The 18,012-nt window shown below is 47.4% G+C and overlaps 6 non-coding genes and 3 pseudogenes across 6 annotated transcripts; all 9 read left to right on the top strand.

Moving 5' to 3' along the window:
- Positions 1-345: 345 nt before the first annotated feature.
- On the top strand, positions 346-464 carry LOC143499943 (U5 spliceosomal RNA). The gene has a single exon (XR_013126479.1). It is a non-coding gene; the product is annotated as a U5 spliceosomal RNA (small nuclear RNA).
- A 6,141-nt stretch (positions 465-6,605) lies between these two features.
- Positions 6,606-6,812, top strand: LOC143499883 (U2 spliceosomal RNA; annotated as a pseudogene).
- Positions 6,813-7,518: 706 nt separating this feature from the next.
- LOC143499942 (U5 spliceosomal RNA) lies at positions 7,519-7,637 on the top strand. The gene has a single exon (XR_013126478.1). It is a non-coding gene; the product is annotated as a U5 spliceosomal RNA (small nuclear RNA).
- A 163-nt stretch (positions 7,638-7,800) lies between these two features.
- On the top strand, positions 7,801-7,991 carry LOC143499692 (U2 spliceosomal RNA). Its single transcript, XR_013126300.1, has one exon. It is a non-coding gene; the product is annotated as a U2 spliceosomal RNA (small nuclear RNA).
- Positions 7,992-8,658: 667 nt separating this feature from the next.
- On the top strand, positions 8,659-8,777 carry LOC143499941 (U5 spliceosomal RNA). The gene has a single exon (XR_013126477.1). It is a non-coding gene; the product is annotated as a U5 spliceosomal RNA (small nuclear RNA).
- Positions 8,778-8,940: 163 nt separating this feature from the next.
- Positions 8,941-9,167, top strand: LOC143499925 (U2 spliceosomal RNA; annotated as a pseudogene).
- A 1,793-nt stretch (positions 9,168-10,960) lies between these two features.
- On the top strand, positions 10,961-11,145 carry LOC143499834 (U2 spliceosomal RNA). The gene has a single exon (XR_013126435.1). It is a non-coding gene; the product is annotated as a U2 spliceosomal RNA (small nuclear RNA).
- Positions 11,146-11,794: 649 nt separating this feature from the next.
- On the top strand, positions 11,795-11,913 carry LOC143499940 (U5 spliceosomal RNA). Its single transcript, XR_013126476.1, has one exon. It is a non-coding gene; the product is annotated as a U5 spliceosomal RNA (small nuclear RNA).
- A 5,906-nt stretch (positions 11,914-17,819) lies between these two features.
- Positions 17,820-17,995, top strand: LOC143499844 (U2 spliceosomal RNA; annotated as a pseudogene).
- Positions 17,996-18,012: the final 17 nt, after the last annotated feature.

Here is an 18,012-nt window from a genome sequence, read left to right as displayed (position 1 = left end):
CAAATGCAGTGCGAGCGGAGGCCACTCCCCTTTCGGCGGTTTGCAGTTTTCCCTCCGTTTTTGTTCTTTTTTTTTTTTTTTTTTTTTTTTTTTGAGATTGTTACTGTTTTTTCCCCTCCCCTCCCCTCTCTCTCTCTCTCTCTCTCTCTCTCTCTCTCTCTCTCTCTCTCTCTCTCTCTCTCTCCATTATAGCCTGCCAGCCCTGCCTGCCTGCCTGCCTGCCTGCCTGCCTGCCTGCCTGATGTTGCCAACAAGCCACAGCCCCGCAGGCTCCTCCCTTGTTACCGCGAACAAACGAGCTAGGCTTTAGGTTGGCGTAGCGGGACGCCTGAGCCTACATGGCTATAGCTCGGGTTTCTCTTCATTCACGCACAAATCTTTCGCCTTTTACTAAAGATTTCCGTGGAGGGGAACGTCAAAGAGTCAAATTGATTTTTTGGAGCGCTCTGCCTCCGGGCAGGGCCGCAACAATCTGTACAATGAGAATGTGTATAAACGTAGGGGTGGGCGTGGCACGAAGGGAAGGGTGAGCGTACGTACGGCTGGAAGGAAGGAAGGGCGCTGTCTCCGCGGAGGGGAGGCCTGTGCCGGCGAGGCCGGCGCCCAGGCCAGCGCCCATTTCAGGTTATCGCTTCTCGGCCTTTTGGCTAAGATCAAGGGGTGGAGTTGCGATCGACTCTCTGGGAAAGGAAGGCGGCAGTCTTTTCAGTGGCAGCGGCCATTTTCTTTAGAGAGTATATTGTCCTTTTGGTGGTGAATAACAGTATTGCTGGAATTTATTGTAATTCTTGTCTTGTTTGTGAGTATTTTCTTTTGTGTAGGTTGGTGGTATTTTTGAATTTGAAGACAACAACAGGTAAGGTCTTTTAAGATTTTACCTATTTATTCGTCTATTTATTTAACTTATTGTGGTTTTAGTGCAAAGTTAAATTTTAAGTTAATTTAAAGCTGTGGGTGCCTCCAAAATGTCGGCAGCACGTGCCGGCACAAGGAGGCACCACAGCGTGCGGTTTTACCTAAAAGCAAGGGGGGAGGAAAGGGGAATTTTGTCTAGACTTGACTTCTCTAGAAAGTTCATGCAAAAGATTCTGGGGTTTAGCCCAAATGCCTTCAACTGTATAATTGCACTACCTCAGAACAAAGGTTTCGACGTTAGTTTTTGCTCAGCAGCATTGTTAAATGATTTCTGGGTGAGGCTTGAAAATGCTAAAGACAAATTTGAACTGTTTAACATAGAAAAATTGACAGACTACACACGAAAAACGGTAATAGTAAGAATGTTTAATGAGACCGTATGTTCTGAGGATATATGTGCATGGCTGAGTAGGTTTTGCATAGTAATGGGAAATGCTGCAAAAGTTCTAGACGATGATGGTATCTGGACATGTGCGTGGAGGGTTCCCATCAAACAATGGGAGGAAAAGAACAGTTACATGGGTTTGAAACACTTACCACAAATGATTGTGTTAGGAGAAAATAGGGGTCATGTTTTTTACCAGGGAATGCCTAAGACATGCAGGCGGTGTGGAGACATGGGGCATTTCGCAGAAGCATGTACTAAAATATTTTGTGGCAAGTGCAGGGAAATTGGGCACACGTTTGAAGAATGTCCCAATGGCAGACTGTGCAATTTATGTGGAAGCTCAGACCACCTCTACAGGGATTGCCCTGACTCGTTTGCCAACAAACTCAAGAAGTCCAAGATGGCCGACAAGCATGGCAATCCAGAGGACAAAATGGCAGGGGAGAGGGAGCAGGAAGTGGAGGAGGAGCCGGAGGCGGGGCCAAGCAGAGGTAGGAGCAATCCACAGCCTCCCCAGCAGGGGGCACCCCAAGAGGTAAGAGAGGTAAGTACAGTGGAGAGAGAAACAGGAAATAGAGGGAAGGAGGGGGAAGGACAGACACAAGGAGTGGGGGAAACAGAAGGAAGTGGAGCAGAATTTCCCTCTATGGGGTCAGGTACAGAAGGGGGAGGGGGAGAGGATCCAAAATCAGCCAGGGTGTGGACTCCTGAGCCACTGGATGAATTGTCCTTTTTAGATATGCCGAGCAGAGCAGCTACCTTACAAAAGGAACTAGTAAAGGAAAAAAGGGCAGAACCAGGCACAGGAAAAGGAGTTCAGTCACATCCAGTACCAGTACCAAGACCAAGACAGGGGAAAAAAATAAGGGTAAGTGGAAATGAGGTAGAAGTAGAAAACAATCCAGGAATAAATGAGGAAGACAGACATAGTGTAGAACAAAGCCAATCCGAGGAGGGGGGGGACAAGGCAAGTTTAGACCTTGGGGCAAATACAACTAATATGGATGAGGAGGAGGAGTTGCCTTGTGCACAGGTTGCCAAACGGATGGCAGAATCCCCCTTGGCGGACCCGATGGAGAAGAGGACAAGAGCAGAGGAGGAGCTGGGGACCTCGTCCGATTCTCCAAATAGGATATGGCCCACTGAGTCGCCAAACAAAATTTCCTTTTTGAACATCCCCATTAGGTCATCTACTCCACAGAAGGAGGTAGTGCAACCCGGTGTACAGCGAGGGAAGAGACGGGAGCGGGACTGGAAGAAAGGAAAAACAGTGAAGGAAGAAGCAGTATCAATGGTGATAGATGAAGTGCCGAATAAGGATTAAATAAAGGTTGGTTAGTGGAATAATAAAACCAAGAAGGTATGGGTTCTATGCTCCCTCCTTTCTACTTTACTGGCTTAAGCTTACAGCACTTACTTCTCATCATTATGGCACTTACAATCACTACCATTAATGTAAGAAGCATTAAATCCCCAATCCGTGCTGAAAGTGTTTTAAATTTCTTAAGCAAGGAACAGGCAGATATTTTCCTGTTGCAGGAATGTTCCTTACCTTATCTGAAATCATATAGGCAGTGGGAGGAGAAATGGCGGGTGGGGCAATCTATCTGGAGTGGGTCAAATTATAATAAAGCTGATGGGGTGGCAATTTTAATTAAAAATCCAAATATAACTATTAAGAAGGTAGTAAGAATACAAGAAGGGCGGATTTTATTGGTAGTTTTAGATTTTTTAGGATTGGATCTTAAGGTTTTAAATATGTATGGTTTTACTGACAAACATGAAAGGTGGGAACAATTGGAGCAATTGCGAGTACATTTAATGGGAAATATGCCAGTAGTTATGGGAGGAGATTTTAACTGTGTGTTAGAAGAGGCAGGGCGGCTACGTAAAGAGAGAGATGTTAAATTAGATAAAACATCACGGTACCTACGGGAATTGATTAAAGATTTTAAGTTGACAGATTGTTTTAAACATGTGCAACCAAGAGCGCCTGGTTTTACATGGAGAAGCCCAGATGGGACAAAGGCTTCTCGTATTGATTATGTTTTTACCAGGGGAAGCACAATAGAGGGGACAACGGTTAAACCAGTGTTTTTTTCTGACCACGCTATGCTGCAAAGCACAATATTACTCGAAGATGGTGTGAGAGTAGGGGCGGGGATATGGAAATTAAACTGTTCCCTATTGGCTGATAAAACTATACAGGCGGAGTTTAGAAGGGAATATGAGCAGTGGAAAACATTACAGGTTTTTTATGATACCAAAGTGGAGTGGTGGATTAATATAAAAGAGAAAGTAGCAAATTTTTTTAAGAGGGTGGGAAGGGAGATTAAAGTGAAACGAAACCGACAAATGGCTGGTCTTCAAAAGAGACTACAAAGGTATTTTGAACAGGTAAACAAAGGATATGATTTTAATGATGAAATAGAAGATGTAAAAAAGGAAATGTGTGAGTTGGCTACATTACAGAGCAAAGGGGTGATGCTAAGGGCAAGGGCAGAGGAAATTGAAAAAGGGGAGAAATGTACAAGGTTCTTTTTCAAACGGGTTATGGAAAAGAGAACAGTTTTAACAGGGTTGACTATTGGTGAAGGAAAAGAGGCAAAGGGTACGGAGGAGGTGATACGGGAGGTGGAGACCTTTTATACTAAGTTATACACTGCAGAAAAGATAGATAATGAAGTATTGAGAGAGGTTTTAAACCAAATAAAAACACAAGTTGGAAGCACAAAGGCTTTGGCAGAAGATATTACAGATTTGGAAATGGATAAAGGCTTAAAGGGTTTTAAAACAGGGAAGTCCCCGGGTGCCGACGGGCTCCCGTGTGAGTTTTATAGGGCATTTTGGGATATTTTAAGACAGGATGTTTTAGAAGTTTTTAGAGAATTAGATAAGTTGGGGGAAGCACCGAGGGATTTTAATGAAGGTTTTGTCACACTGCTTTTTAAAAAAGGGAATAAAAAAGAACTGAAAAATTGGAGGCCAATCACTCTTTTAAATGCTGATTTTAAGTTATTCAGTAAGATTTTAGCAAAACGTATGTCACGGGTTTTAAAAGACATCATACACCCCGACCAAGCATGTGCAGTACAAGGAAGGAAGATCACGGACAGCCTGATTCTGATTAGAGACACTATCTGTCATGCGAGAGACAGAAATATGAGGCTTATTGTGTTAAACTTGGATTTTGAGAAGGCTTTTGATCGGCTCTCGCACCAGTACTTGTTTCAAGTACTGCAAAAGGTGGGCTTTCCAGGGCGGTTTATTAAGTGGGTGGAACTGCTGTACAAAAATGCTACAAGTAGAATAATGGTAAATGGGTTACTGTCAAAAGCGATAGCAGTACGTCGCGGTGTCCGTCAGGGCTGTCCGCTATCTCCCTTGTTGTACGTGGTGGGAGTAGAACCTTTGGCACAAATGCTTAGGCAGGATGAGTGGATCCGAGGGGTAAGAATCCCAGGGAGTGGGGGACAGGAAGCGCGGTGTGCCCTCTATATGGATGATGTGAATGTTCTTTGCAGTGATACTAGGTCAGTAGAAAGGGCTTTTGTTTTAACAGAGTGGTTTGGCAGGGCATCAGGGGCAAAATTAAATAGAGACAAATCCACAGCGCAGCTATACGGGCCATGGGGGGAGGAACGGCTGGGAGGGTTGCAAGTCAGTGTGAAACCAGCAAACATTAAGATTTTAGGAGTATGTTTTGATGAGGAAGGGGGGGGAACAGGAAATTGGGGTGGGATTTTAGCAAAGGTGAAGAAAAAATTAGGATACTGGGGGATGAGACAGTTGACATGGGAAGGAAAAATCCTGGTGATTAAAACTGTGATTTTACCCTTGTTTTTATTGATTTCATGTGTCTTCTTCCCACCAAGGACAGTGATCCTAGGGGTTGAACGGGCAGTATTCTACTTCCTATGGGGATCTAAATGGGAACGCTTGAAACGTGAAGTAGTGAAGAGAAAACCAGAAAACGGAGGAAGAGGAGTTCCAGATTTTTATTTGTTTTTAGGCAGCTGTTTTTTAAATACACATTTTAAATATGGAACTACAGAAGAGGGTACTAAAACAGGGGCTTGGGTAAAGTTCCATATGGGGAGGTATTTACGCCAGCTTAAAATGCTAAAAGTGGATTTGAGGATACCTATAAGTTTTAAGCTGCCAAAAATATATGAGGGGATCCCACGTTTTATGAAGCATTTTAAATTGGAAGGGGAAACTGTGCAAACTTTAATGCATCACAAAACTATTTTGTCCTGTGTGCAGGATCAGGAGCCGGTGGTGCGGGTGAGGGGGCTTGGGGAGGCTGAGTCCAGGATCATATGGAAGAATGCCTCCCACCCGGCCCTCTTGAACAGGCACAAAGACCTATCCTGGATGGCTGCCCATGAGATCCTCCCGGCGAGGGCCGTGATGCACTCCCGGGGCATGGCAAGGAACCCGATCTGCCCGCGGCCAGGGTGTGGCGCGCCCGAGACCGTGCGGCATGCGCTCTGGGAGTGCAGAGCGGCCCAAGATCTATGGTCACGAACCGGCACCCTGTGGTGCCCGAGCCTGCCAGCAGGGGTACCCACCACGCTTGGATACCGAGAAGCGGTAAACGGGGTGGGCTGGAGCCAACACATCTCACCAGCCGTGTTTTCGATGCTCTGGCCCACCCTTAACAGCGTAAAAGACGCCATTTGGGTGACCAGAAACCTGTTGGTGGGGAAACGGGTGGAGCTGCCAATCCGGGGCCGATTAAAGCTGGTGGAGGCCTGTCAGCGCAACTATGCAGCCCACCGTCATTCGGAGGGGGGTGCCGGGACCAGTTAGGCAGGATCAAGGGCCGCCCGCCACGGCCCTCGCTGCGTGCCGACGCACCTCAACTACTACAGAGGAGCAGCACGCCGTGGTTTAAGAGGATCTCCGCTGGGTGGCCTGGAAGTGGGTCTGTGCTGTTGGAGAGGCCGGGTGGGCGGGGTGACCTGGACCAGGGCTCCCCCGCCCACCTCCCGCCACCAGTGTGGAACCACCCCCTGCATGGACAGTTAAATTATAATATGGGACAGACAAGTGGGAGTAAGGGAGAAAATGTGTATTTGAAAATATGGTTTTATAAGATACAAAACTGTATTGCATCATTACTGACTCATAAGACAATTTATGCACTCATCTGTGTATCTTAAGATGCTGCTTATTTATTACAAAAATGTTTTTATTGTTTTAACAAAACTTGTGCTACAAACCCATTTCTTTTAACAAATTTATGTACATACATATGCAGAAAAAATGACAAAGAGACAAATGTAATCTTGTGAACATGCATTTATTGTGAAACTTGTGACAATAACCAATAAAAAAAAAAAAAAAAAAATCTGTTCTTATCAGTTTAATATCTGATACGTCCTCTATATGAGGACTTCATATTAAATGGATTTTTAGAACAGGGAGGCGAAACAGGGGCTTGCCCCGTTCGCCCCACGCATCGACCTGGTATTGCAGTACCTCCAGGAACGGTGCACCTTCCTAAACGTGTGGAAAAGAAAGAGTTTGTTGCTGGTTGTATGGTATGATCAGCCTGTTTATTTTAATGAATTTGTAATATGTGTGTGTGTGTGTGTGTGTGTGTGTGTGTGTGTGTGTATGTATATATATATATATATATATATATATATATATATATATATATAATATATTATAAAACTTTATTTTTACATTTGTTGGTTGATTTGTCTGTCTGTCTCTGTCTGTCTCTGTCTGTCTGTCTGTCTGTGTGAATAAATAAAACAAAGCAGCCAAAAGCGCTCACTCCTTTAAAAAAAACCAGAATAAGTAAGAATGAAGGGGAGTGAGTGGTCTCTGTCTCTCTCACTGCCTTGTCAGCTGGTCACAAATGCAGTGCGAGCGGAGGCCACTCCCCTTTCGGCGGTTTGCAGTTTTCCCTCCGTTTTTGTTCTTTTTTTTTTTTTTTTTTTTTTTTTTTGAGATTGTTACTGTTTTTTCCCCTCCCCTCCCCTCTCTCTCTCTCTCTCTCTCTCTCTCTCTCTCTCTCTCTCTCTCTCTCTCTCTCTCCATTATAGCCTGCCAGCCCTGCCTGCCTGCCTGCCTGCCTGCCTGCCTGCCTGCCTGATGTTGCCAACAAGCCACAGCCCCGCAGGCTCCTCCCTTGTTACCGCGAACAAACGAGCTAGGCTTTAGGTTGGCGTAGCGGGACGCCTGAGCCTACATGGCTATAGCTCGGGTTTCTCTTCATTCACGCACAAATCTTTCGCCTTTTACTAAAGATTTCCGTGGAGGGGAACGTCAAAGAGTCAAATTGATTTTTTGGAGCGCTCTGCCTCCGGGCAGGGCCGCAACAATCTGTACAATGAGAATGTGTATAAACGTAGGGGTGGGCGTGGCACGAAGGGAAGGGTGAGCGTACGTACGGCTGGAAGGAAGGAAGGGCGCTGTCTCCGCGGAGGGGAGGCCTGTGCCGGCGAGGCCGGCGCCCAGGCCAGCGCCCATTTCAGGTTATCGCTTCTCGGCCTTTTGGCTAAGATCAAGTGTAGTATCTGTTCTTATCAGTTTAATATCTGATACGTCCTCTATATGAGGACTTCATATTAAATGGATTTTTAGAACAGGGAGGCGAAACAGGGGCTTGCCCCGTTCGCCCCACGCATCGACCTGGTATTGCAGTACCTCCAGGAACGGTGCACCTTCCTAAACGTGTGGAAAAGAAAGAGTTTGTTGCTGGTTGTATGGTATGATCAGCCTGTTTATTTTAATGAATTTGTAATATGTGTGTGTGTGTGTGTGTGTGTGTGTGTGTGTGTGTGTGTGTGTGTGTGTGTGTGTGTGTATGTATATATATATATATATATATATATATATATATATATATATATATATAATATTATAAAACTTTATTTTTACATTTGTTGGTTGATTTGTCTGTCTGTCTGTCTCTGTCTGTCTGTCTGTGTGAATAAATAAAACAAAGCAGCCAAAAGCGCTCACTCCTTTAAAAAAAACCAGAATAAGTAAGAATGAAGGGGAGTGAGTGGTCTCTGTCTCTCTCACTGCCTTGTCAGCTGGTCACAAATGCAGTGCGAGCGGAGGCCACTCCCCTTTCGGCGGTTTGCAGTTTTCCCTCCGTTTTTGTTCTTTTTTTTTTTTTTTTTTTTTTTGAGATTGTTACTGTTTTTTCCCCTCCTCTCTCTCTCTCTCTCTCCATTATAGCCTGCCAGCCCTGCCTGCCTGCCTGCCTGCCTGCCTGCCTGCCTGATGTTGCCAACAAGCCACAGCCCCGCAGGCTCCTCCCTTGTTACCGCGAACAAACGAGCTAGGCTTTAGGTTGGCGTAGCGGGACGCCTGAGCCTACATGGCTATAGCTCGGGTTTCTCTTCATTCACGCACAAATCTTTCGCCTTTTACTAAAGATTTCCGTGGAGGGGAACGTCAAAGAGTCAAATTGATTTTTTGGAGCGCTCTGCCTCCGGGCAGGGCCGCAACAATCTGTACAATGAGAATGTGTATAAACGTAGGGGTGGGCGTGGCACGAAGGGAAGGGTGAGCGTACGTACGGCTGGAAGGAAGGAAGGGCGCTGTCTCCGCGGAGGGGAGGCCTGTGCCGGCGAGGCCGGCGCCCAGGCCAGCGCCCATTTCAGGTTATCGCTTCTCGGCCTTTTGGCTAAGATCAAGTGTAGTATCGTTGATTTTGGATTCTTTATCTAATTTTAACATTTTTACTACAGCTTTTACATGCAGATTTTATTGTGATTTTACTAATTTGTTGTTCTCTTTGTCTTTTTAACAGGAGGAGTCTGGGCGGAACCTAATGAGCAATCGGTCTGGTGGCATTGTCCACCGACCACCGCTTGGGAACCGCCCAGCTCCTCCTCCTGTTTTTAGGCTCGTCCCGCCGTCTTGGAGGATCCCGGGTGGACCAGGAAGATCTCTCTCCCCGGTGGTCGGTTGGAGTAACTGCGGGCTCCCTCTGCTCTGGGTCCCTCGGCAGGGGAGAGCAGGATGGCCGATGGTGGGACCGGGGGACCGGCGCTGGGTGGCGGTCAGCCGGTCGGGTCCCTGGGGCCGACGGCAGCCTCCTCGGCGGGGCCTGGCTGGGGAGCAGGTGGAGGCCTGCTCAATACGGCCAGGTTCCGCTGGGCTCCCGGTGAGGAGGGGATCCCTTTCATGGAGAGGGTCCCCTTCATACGGGAGGTGCTGCAAGAAGCTCTGGGGATCTCGGTCTGGGACCTGATCTGCGCTCAGCGCAATGGGCCCCTGGCCTACTTTGAGGTCACCTTCGACTCTGCTGAGGTTTACCAGCGTGCCCTGGAGCGGAGGGATGAGCTGAAGCAACATCCCGTGGGTAGACATTTCGTGGTTGAGCCCCTGTGGGTGGAGGGCCGTCGTCTGGTCACCACCCACGTGTTCAACCCGTATGTCCCCGCGGAGCATATCCGTAGGTTCCTCCAGACCTATGGGGAGGTCCACCCGGGGGATAAGATGGTTAGGGACGAGCTCGGAGTGTGGAATGGGCGCCGTCAATTTTTTATGACTTTTAAGAAAGATGGCCAGGGGGGTGTGGTGCATCCTCCCGCCCTCTTCTCCTTGGGTGCTAACAGAGGATATTTGTTTTACAGGGGTCAGCCTGATCACTGCAGAGTGTGCCGGGAGTATGGGCATAAGCAGGAGAGCTGTCCCGGCCGTAAGTGCTTCACCTGCCTGGACCCTGGACATGTGGCCCGGGACTGCAAGGGCCCCCGGAGGTGCAGACGATGCCGCGGCGAGGGACATTTGGAGCGCTCCTGCCCCAACGCTGTTCCTACTTATGCGTCGGCGGTGGCCGTGGGCAGGGGCGGGGAGACCGCCGCGGCACCCTCCGGGGTGCCTTCGACGGGACCCCCGGCTGGCCCCAGGACATCGGTAGCTGCAGGAGAGGAGACGACAGCAGAGGCTGGCCGGAGAGACGACGCGGCCGCAGTCCCGGGCGAAGAGGAGCAGCCTAGGGAGGGGGAGGTAAGAGAAAAACCATCTACTCACCTGTTGTGTGCCCCCCCTCCCCAGAGAGACGGGTCCAGGCCGGCCGGGCAGCCCAAGAAGGCTACTCCCGGCACCTCCAAGAAGAGAACTAGGACTGGGCTGACCCCTCCCAAGGAGGAGGGGAGACGGAGGAACAAGAAAAGGACAACCACCCCCCCACCCCCCCAGGCAGAAGAGACGGCGTCCAGGGGGCCTTCACAGGCTTCAACGCCCAAGGAATCTGTGTGGGAGAGTGTCATCTGTCTGGGCTCCATGGTGGCGGACCTCTCCGCACCAGCTTTCCCTGAGATGGACACAGAGGACTTGGGAGAGGTCCCGCCCCTGCCAGCCTACTACTACGGACCGGGCTCAGACGAAGATGACCTCTCCCCGGCGTCGGGCTCTTTTCCTTCCCCCACCTCATTCCTTTTAAAAGACCCTAGCAAGCTCCCGCCAGCACTGCTACAGAAGTTGCTGGCGAGGAAGGGACTTTTATAGACTTTTATCAGAACAACAAATGTTTTAAATCTGCATGTGTGATGTGTGTTTTTTAGCCAACCCCTGAAGCGTTTTTTACATTTATTGTATGTGTGTATGAATTTTATGTGTGTTTTTTATGAATAATTGTTGTTTTTATTGCATTTTCGATGTAAAATTGATATAAAGCTTGCTTTTCGAATAAAAAAAAAAAAAAAAAATCTGTTCTTATCAGTTTAATATCTGATACGTCCTCTATATGAGGACTTCATATTAAATGGATTTTTAGAACAGGGAGGCGAAACAGGGGCTTGCCCCGTTCGCCCCACGCATCGACCTGGTATTGCAGTACCTCCAGGAACGGTGCACCTTCCTAAACGTGTGGAAAAGAAAGAGTTTGTTGCTGGTTGTATGGTATGATCAGCCTGTTTATTTTAATGAATTTGTAATATATGTGTGTGTGTGTGTGTGTGTGTGTATATATATATAATATTATATTATAAAACTTTATTTTTACATTTGTTGGTTGATTTGTCTGTCTGTCTCTGTCTGTCTGTCTGTGTGAATAAATAAAACAAAGCAGCCAAAAGCGCTCACTCCTTTAAAAAAAACCAGAATAAGTAAGAATGAAGGGGAGTGAGTGGTCTCTGTCTCTCTCACTGCCTTGTCAGCTGGTCACAAATGCAGTGCGAGCGGAGGCCACTCCCCTTTCGGCGGTTTGCAGTTTTCCCTCCGTTTTTGTTCTTTTTTTTTTTTTTTTTTTTTTTTTTTTGAGATTGTTACTGTTTTTTCCCCTCCCCTCTCTCTCTCTCTCTCTCTCTCTCTCTCTCTCTCTCTCTCTCTCTCTCTCTCTCTCTCTCTCTCTCCATTATAGCCTGCCAGCCCTGCCTGCCTGCCTGCCTGCCTGCCTGCCTGCCTGATGTTGCCAACAAGCCACAGCCCCGCAGGCTCCTCCCTTGTTACCGCGAACAAACGAGCTAGGCTTTAGGTTGGCGTAGCGGGACGCCTGAGCCTACATGGCTATAGCTCGGGTTTCTCTTCATTCACGCACAAATCTTTCGCCTTTTACTAAAGATTTCCGTGGAGGGGAACGTCAAAGAGTCAAATTGATTTTTTGGAGCGCTCTGCCTCCGGGCAGGGCCGCAACAATCTGTACAATGAGAATGTGTATAAACGTAGGGGTGGGCGTGGCACGAAGGGAAGGGTGAGCGTACGTACGGCTGGAAGGAAGGAAGGGCGCTGTCTCCGCGGAGGGGAGGCCTGTGCCGGCGAGGCCGGCGCCCAGGCCAGCGCCCATTTCAGGTTATCGCTTCTCGGCCTTTTGGCTAAGATCAAGAGGACGAGACTGGGATCGACCTTTGGAGCGGAAGGCGGTTTGCCGAAAGCTACAAAGGACAACTTTTCTTCTACACGGTTAGTGTGGCTATCTTTACGGTTCAAAAAGCAAGGTAAGTGGATTTTAGAACTGTTTTAGGAAACCCTTTATTTTAAGGTTTAAACTAAAATTTGTTCTTAAATCCGCTTTTAGACTTGTTTTGAACCTTTTTACAACTTTTTATACTGATTTTAGCTATTTATTGAACTATTTATTGAATTTTTAGTGTAAAATTTAAAGTGGTGGAGCCTCCACCATGTCGGCTGCCCGTGCCGGCATTAGGAGGCACCACAGTGTGCGCTTCGCCTTTATTCCTCGGCAAGATGGGATAACAGCACCATCCAGGCTAGATTTCTCCAGAAAATATGTACAGGGGATTCTTGGGGTTAGCCCCATAGAACTAAACTGTATCATAGCACTACCACAGAACAAGGGTTTTGACATTAGTTTTTGCACTGCTGCCTTGATGAACACATATTGGACAAGAATACAAGAAATGAAAGTACACTTTGAACTGTTTAAAATAGAAAAATTAACGGACTATACAAAGAAAGTAGTAATGGTTAAAATGTTTAATGAGACAGTGAGTTCGGAAGATATTTGTGCATGGCTTGGAAGATTTTGTACAGTAACAGGGAATGCAACAAAGGAACTGGATGAAGATGGAATTTGGACATGTTCTTGGCGAGTACCAATAAAACTTTGGGAAGACGTAAGTGGGTATATGGGGATGAAGCACTTGCCGCAGACAATGGTGTTGGGGGAAAACAGAGGATATATTTTTTACCCGGGGATGCCCAAAGTTTGTAGAAGGTGTGGGGAGATGGGGCACCTAGCAGAGGTATGCACAAAGGTTTTCTGTGGCAAGTGTAGAGAAACTGGGCACACCTTTGAGAAGTGCCCAAATGGCAGAAGGTGCAATCTCTGTGGAGCAGAAAACCACCTCTTCAGAGACTGCCCGCAATCATTTGCCAACAAACTTAGGAAGACCAAGATGGCCGCCCAGCATGGCGAACAAGGGGACAAGATGGCTGGGGAGAAGAAGCAGGAAGGGGAGGAGCCAAGGGCGGAACCGGCAGGAAAAACTCCACCCCCTCCCCAAGCCCAGGAAAAAACCGAACAGGTAAGAAAGGGGCCGGCCTTTCATAGACAGGAGGGAGGGGGAGGGGAACAGGACAAAGGGGTGGGGCAAAGTAAAGAGGCAAAAGGAGACAAAATGGCGGAGGACAGTGTGGTCACAAATAAAATGGCTGACAAACAAAAAGACCCAGAGGTAAAACCACACTCCGAACAGGGTGAAAAAAGCAGGGAAGAAGGGTGGGTGGGGGAAAATGTTTCTTTTTCTCTTTCTCTCTCACCCCAAATAGTAGGAGAAACAAGCATGCAAGTATCAGAAAGCGAACTGGACACTTGGATCCCAAGTGTACAGGTGGGGAAAAGACCGGCGGAATCACCTTTAGCAGAGGAGACAGAGAAAAAACAACGAGCCGCGGCGGAAGAGGAAACTCCTCCATCAGAAAGGTCAGACCCTTGCTGGCCGGGGGGCTCCCCCAACGAGGTGTCCTTCTTACACCTACCAGGGAGGGAGAGAACCTCAACCCCTGACAGAACTGAGGTAGAGTACCCCCCGGTCCTGGACTTCTTCCACCCCAGCAGAAAAACAATGGAGGTGGTTTTAGGAATTGAAGAAGATGACTAGTTTTAATGAGTTTTAATGGGTTTTATTGGATCAAAATATAGTACCTTTGTTATGTTCAGGATGTTGGGTTTTTTCCTTCTTTTAAACGTGCTCATGTCTCTCACAATCGCCACTATAAATGTGAGAAGTGTGAAGGCACCTCTAAGAGCACAGAGTATTCTATCTTTTTTAGAAACAGTTAATGCAGATGTATTTTTATTACAAGAGTGTGCGATCCCATTTCTGAAATCCTACAGAGAGTGGGAGCAGCGCTGGGCTGCAGGTCCCTCCCTCTGGAGCGGATCGCACTACAACAAGGCTGATGGTGTGGCAATTTTAATTAGGAACTCTAGGATTATGGTGAAGGACTGCACCGTGGTGAGGGATGGGCGGGCCCTTTTAGCAAATTTGCATTTTTTAGGGAGGGATTTTAAGGTTTTAAATGTGTATGGTTTTAATGAAAAAGAAGAGAGGTACGAATTGTTTGGGGATTTGCAGCCCCACATGCTGGGGAGGGTCCCTTTGATAGTGGGTGGGGATTTTAACTGTGTTTTAACTGGCAAAGACAGGAAAAACGTTGGAGATGGTTTTAAACTAGATAAAACGTCTGGGAGGTTGACCAACCTGAAAGTGGATTTTAAATTAGTCGACTGTTACCGGACCATGCATCCACAGGAGGAGGGCTTCACCTGGTCGAGTGGTGATGGTTCCCGGGCCTCCAGAATTGACTACATTTTTACACGTGACTGCCCGCCATCAGATGCTAGATTGATCCCCATGTTTTTCTCAGACCACGCCTTACTGTCTTGCACCCTTTCTTTCCCCACAGATGTGACGATAGGGGGAGGGCTGTGGAAGCTAAACTGCTCCCTGTTGCTGGAAGAGGAAGTAAGAGAAGAATACAGGGAGCAGTACAAGCTTTGGCAGTCCCTCCAAGACTTGTACAGTACACGAGCACAATGGTGGGAGATGGTGAAGGGGAGGACCAAGACTTTTTTTAGAAGGGTGGGAAGTTTTAAAAAGAAGAAACAGGGAAGACGCATGTTGGGGCTGCAAAAACGGCTGCAGAGGTATTTTAATTTGGTAAATCATGGGTATGATTTTAAAGAGGAAATAAAGAAAGTAAAGGAAGAGATGATGCTTTTAACAGAGGAGATGAGTAAAAAGTATATAATGACTTGTAAAGAACAGGAATTGGAAGAAGGGGAAAAGTGTACACGGTACTTTTTTAAGAAAACTATGGCCCGGGGCCGGGGGATGACTGAAGTAAAAGATGGGAATAAAAAACAGGATACAAACCATGGGATTATGGGGGTGGTAGAAAGGTTTTATGAAGATTTATATGGTGAAAAACAAACACACAAAACAACAATGGAAGAAGTGACAAATTTATTGGAAAATACAATTAAAGACAAGGAACTTTTAACTACAGATTTTACGACTGAAGAACTACAAAATGTTTTAAAAGGTTTTAAAACAGGGAAGTCCCCGGGAGAGGATGGGCTCCCCGTGGAGTTTTACAAAACCTTTTGGGACATTTTAGTAGGGGACCTTTTATGTATTTTCACAGACTTCCAGACTTCTGACGTTTTACCTGACAGTTTTAGGTCAGGGATAGTGACTCTATTACACAAAAAAGGGGAAAAATCAGAGATCCGAAATTGGAGACCCATCACACTTTTAAATGTTGATTGTAAGCTTTTTAGTAGAATTTTAGCAAGACGGATGTCATTGGTTTTAGAAGACGTGATCCACCCAGATCAAGTTTGCGCAGTGCCGGGGCGGAGGATCACGGACAACTTGATCCTGATCCGTGACTCCATCTGTTATGTGAGAGACAGAAACATTCGGTTATTAGCATTAAATTTAGATTTCGAAAAAGCTTTCGATCGGGTCTCACACCAGTACCTGTTTCAGGTACTGCAAAAGATGGGGTTCCCGGGGAGGTTTATAGCATGGGTGGGCCTGTTGTATAAAGACATCAATAGCAGAATTCTGGTAAATGGGCACCTCTCCAAGGCGATTACTATTCGCTCAGGAGTACGGCAGGGTTGTCCCTTATCCCCGCTCCTGTTTGTCACATGCATGGAACCACTGGCGCAAATCTTGAGAAGGGACCAATGGATCAATGGACTGACTCTGCCAGGGGGACTGACGGTGACATGTTCATTATATATGGACGACGTGACAGTTTTATGCACAGACATGGTGTCGGCCCAGAGGACCCTAGAGGTAACAGAATGGTTTGGGAGGGCCTCTGGAGCCAAACTGAACCGAGACAAGACTGAGGCACAGCTCTTCGGACCATGGACGAACATACCAACTGTTTTAGGGGTAAATTTTAAAGAAACAAATATCAGGATTTTAGGGGTGAAATTTGACCGGGCAGGAGGAGGGAGTGGAAATTGGACAACAACTTTAGGGAAAGTGAGACAGAGACTTGGACTGTGGGGATTACGACAATTGACTCTGGAAGGGAAAATTTTAGTAATAAAAGCAGTGATTTTACCTTTGCTTTTATTACTGTGCTCTGTTTTTAGTCCTCCAAGGAGCTTTCTTTTAGGATTGGACCGGGCAATTTTCTATTTCCTGTGGGGGTCCAAGTAGGAGCGCCTGAGGAGAGAAACAGTAAAGAAGAGGCCTGAAAACGGAGGGAAAGGGCTCCCAGACCCCCACCTGTTTTTAGGCAGCAAATTTGTTGCAGCACATATAGCATACGCAACATCCCCATCCAGGACCAAGACAGCCATTATGGCTCGGTTCTGGATGGGGTCTTATCTGTACAAATTAGGCATTTTAAAACCAGATCTTAGAACACCAGTGTCTTTTAAATTGCCGCATGATTACCTTTTTATTAAAAAGTTTTTAACAAAATACAATTTAGAAAAGTGCACGATTCAGGAACTAACGAACGCAAAAACTCTGGTCTCCCTTGTTCAGGACCGCGAGGAGGTGAGCAGAGTGGTGGGGATGACAACGGCGGAGGCTCGAAGAGTGTGGGCAAACGCAGCCCACCCGGCCCTCCGGAACAAACAGAAGGACCTTACCTGGATGGTGGCCCATGAAGTCCTCCCGGTCCGGGCGGTGATGCACTCCCGGGGCATGGGGGCAACGGCAGTGTGCCCACGGCCAGGCTGCGGCCAGCCTGAGACCGTGCGGCACGTCCTTTGGGAGTGCAGCGTGGCCAGGGACCTGTGGGCCGCGATCGGCCCCCTGAAATGCCCAAGCCTGCCAGCAGGGGAGGTCCTCCCGCAAGTTTACCGGGTAGCGGTGAACGGGGTGGGCCAGGGTGTAGAAAAGTTGCCATCAGATGAATTCAAGACACTCTGGCTCGCCCTCACAAGCGTGACGGCCGCACTGTGGACCTCCCGCAACCTGCTGGTGGGGAAGCGCGTCACGGTGCCCCTCCACGCTATGAAAAAGATGGCAACTACAACGCTGCAGGTGGCGCCGGACGTCGCCATTTGGAGGAGGGGGCCGAGGTCACACGCAGGGAGGTCCCTGCCACCACCGACCGGGGCTCCCGCCGACGTTTCCTGAGGGGACATGGATGCCTGAAAGGAGACAGCGGGCACAGGGGAGGACTTCCTCTGGAGACGCACAGGAAGGGGCCTCGACGGAGGGCGGGAGGAGCTGCGGACGTACGCACCTCACCTCCCGGCTGGCGTCATCTCTGCCTTCCTCTCTCTTCGTGGTTCTGGGCAGGGGTTGCAATATATCTGAAAAAGACAATGTACAAAGTAGTGAATCTGACATTGAAAAGGTTTTATGATATTAAACTGTTTTGGACTTTTAAAGGCATTTTAAAATGCTTCTATAATAAAAACCTTTTTATGTACTGTTTTAACAGATGCAAGGATGTGGCTTTTAAAAGTGAAAAGATTGTAAGAATGGTTTTAAAATGCATGACTATTATGTCTTTTAACCATCTTTTTTATCTAATGTGTATGCTGTCTTTTAACATATAAGTGACGTTGTATTTATTGGTGTAAAGTATCAATAAACATTGTCAAAAAAATCTGTTCTTATCAGTTTAATATCTGATACGTCCTCTATATGAGGACTTCATATTAAATGGATTTTTAGAACAGGGAGGCGAAACAGGGGCTTGCCCCGTTCGCCCCACGCATCGACCTGGTATTGCAGTACCTCCAGGAACGGTGCACCTTCCTAAACGTGTGGAAAAGA

Source organism: Brachyhypopomus gauderio, unplaced genomic scaffold, assembly GCF_052324685.1.
Source record: "Brachyhypopomus gauderio isolate BG-103 unplaced genomic scaffold, BGAUD_0.2 sc136, whole genome shotgun sequence".
NCBI lineage: Eukaryota > Metazoa > Chordata > Actinopteri > Gymnotiformes > Hypopomidae > Brachyhypopomus > Brachyhypopomus gauderio.
This window is presented reverse-complemented; position numbering and strand designations above follow the sequence as displayed.